Source organism: Cicer arietinum, chromosome 7 (assembly GCF_000331145.2).
Source record: "Cicer arietinum cultivar CDC Frontier isolate Library 1 chromosome 7, Cicar.CDCFrontier_v2.0, whole genome shotgun sequence".
In the NCBI taxonomy this organism is placed as follows: Eukaryota; Viridiplantae; Streptophyta; class Magnoliopsida; order Fabales; family Fabaceae; genus Cicer; species Cicer arietinum.
The window spans coordinates 59,570,739-59,573,679 of record NC_021166.2 but is presented as its reverse complement, the minus strand read 5'-3'; the positions used below and the strand labels follow the sequence as shown (position 1 = coordinate 59,573,679).

The 2,941-nt window shown below is 24.6% G+C and overlaps 1 pseudogene; it reads right to left on the bottom strand.

The window, feature by feature from the left end:
- Positions 1-275: 275 nt before the first annotated feature.
- Positions 276-1,645, bottom strand: LOC101507975 (xyloglucan endotransglucosylase/hydrolase protein 2-like; annotated as a pseudogene).
- Between the last annotated feature and the right edge of the window lie 1,296 nt (positions 1,646-2,941).

The window sequence follows — 2,941 nt, the reverse complement described above, 5'->3', positions numbered from 1 at the left end:
AGGGTATTATTAGTTTTAATTATTTTCATTTTTCATTTGTTTGTTTAATTGAGAGATGCTCCAAATTTCCCGTATTAGACATGGTGGAATTTCAACTCATGCCTCTAGTTATAGATAACATTAGGAGAAACAAACTTATGGGAAGGATTAAAGTTCACATACAAAAAAAAAAAAAAATACCACCACCACATATTTTATCATTTTTTGGAGTTGGAATCTTTCCACGAATACGCGGCAACTTAAATATAGATTTAAATATAGATAGGAGAGAAAAATATTCAAATGCATTTTGTTTAAATATCAAATAATATAAAGTAATCACTTGCAAAATTTAGCCTCAATCATGGCCCACTTTAATGTAGGCATTCTATAGGAGATGTAGGATGTCTTTTCCTATCAGTACAATAGTCATATATTACATAATTTTTCTTTATATTTTTTAATTGTTTTTCTTCTTGAGGATTTAGTTGCCAATAATTTTGGTTATTCCACCAGAAATTACCATTAAAACATTTAGGATCAACCAAGTTTGGATTTAGACTTGGACATCCACTAACATCAAATCCTTGGAAGTATGCTTTAAAAGGTGCATATTTCCAATTGATTTTCGCTTTGCCTCCATCAGATGCCCAATCATCACCATTTCACAAACTTATTTGTATTTGCATAGCATTTAATGGATAGCTCGCTCCAATATTGGTATTGTTCTTGTATACTCTAATGGGGATATTGTCCACATAAAATCTGCCAAGCCAAAATTTGATCAAATTTTACAATTACATATATAACTATATGTAAATACATTAATTAATATAGACTTGTACAAAGAACTAGTGTGCATGTATGTATCTTACACAATTTGATGTGCATTCCAAAGAATTTTGTAGTCGTGAAAATCGACTGTGGGGTCAAACCAAAGATGAATTTTTTGCTCCCTGTTTCCTACTCCATTTGCAAACACATTGGTCTGTAATGCATATGGCTTCCCTATTCTATTGCCCAAAAATTCAAAGTCCATCTCCTCGTGCAATTTTCCAAGTGTTTTCAACTGCACAATAAATGAAAAAAAAAATGATAAACTTATTAAATTATCTTTATTATTAGTTGTTGTATTCTTTTTATTATAAATGTAAATTCAAAAATAACAATTTTAGTGTAATACACGTAATATTAATTATGATTTAATTTATATATATTATCAATACAAATAATTTATTATTAAAAATATTTGGTAGTAAATTTTTTTAGACATAACAATTAAATTCTATTAATTATAGGATAAAGCTGAAAAAAAATTAATTAAAATTGTATTCGAAATTAAAAGTATATACTTTTAAACAATTTAAATTTTGTAAATGTGGCAATTATTATAAGAAACATGGACTAATAATTAGGATTAAATCCCCTCTTATGGCATGAAATGAGAGTATAATTTCATATTCAACATCATATCATATCAAAATAAGGGGAAAGAACTCACATAGTAAGCTGTGACAACTCCTGCAGAGTCAATACCTGGCACTTTGATCCTCATATGGAAGAATCCGGAGCCATAAGTCATCTTCGAAGCAAATCCAGCTCCTATATTGCGTATGTGACAAATTAATATCAAATTGACTTGCAAAAAAGGAAGCAGTGTTCCATATTAAGATAACTAATCTACCAATTACGTTCAAATTATAGTTACCCCAAGTTTTCTATATTGTAATGTATATTTTTTTTGTTTACTTCAGATATTTTTTAAAAGAAAAATGGTAATATATAAAAATAAAAAAAAGCATTTCTAAAAAAAATATAAAGGTGCTCGCATCTATGTATATAATACTTTCTCTGTCTTATAATAAAGAAATGAATGTTATAACATATATAGATTTTTTTTAAAGTCTATTTATTTATAAAAAAAATTAAATTAAAAACCACTTAAAAAACATTTAAATCTGACGACATAATTAAGTAATTATAGATGAATTATTATTATATTAAATTGTACCTTTTATGTTAAATCATTCATTCTCTAACATTTTCTATAATTTATGCATATTAGTTTATATTACTTTTTGACTTATTTAAGTGTATTATTATAAAATAGAGTTTAAAAATATTTTATATAAAGTTGAATTCTTTAAAATGTTATGTTGAATCTCAAAATAGAATTTAATCTCATTGACTTATTAACTCATTAATTTATTTAAAAGAATATTAAATTATTTATTTGAAAATATTATTATAAAATAGATATTCAAATATACTAATAAATTATACTAGACTTTCAAATATATCAGACTTATACTTTGTAAAACCTAACTTGATCAACATATATAGACTTTTGTAGATAGTTTGATTAGTGAGAAAAAAAAAATACTAAAACAATTCAAAAGAAACCCCAGATTAAAATTTAAAAAATTAATGTAACTAAATATTTGATAATACAACTTTTAAGACAACAATGATGAATTTTGCATAATTAAATTGTGAATGTATATAGTAAGATATTGACTGACATAACAAAATCATGTGTCTTATTTTCAATGATAATTACCATTTTCTATGTTATGTTATGGAACTCTAGAGGAAGAATCATATGACCAAACAAAATCAAGTCCTAGACACTATAGTAATGGGAGTCATTCTCTCCCATGAAATCTTAGTCTCATATATATATAAGACAAAAAAAATAAAAAATAATGGATGATATTTTCTCCATCTCAAATGAATATCAATTTATCAAAACAAATTTATCTTATGACGAATGTGATTTACAATTTTAAAAATAATTTTAATTTTTTTATACTATCTTTAATAATTAATATATATATATATATATATATGACACTTATTATAATCAATAGATTAATTTCACCTATAGAAACAGTAGTATTACCAGCATCAAATAAAAAATGAAAAAATAGATTTTAATTTTGACACCATTCATGTTTAACGA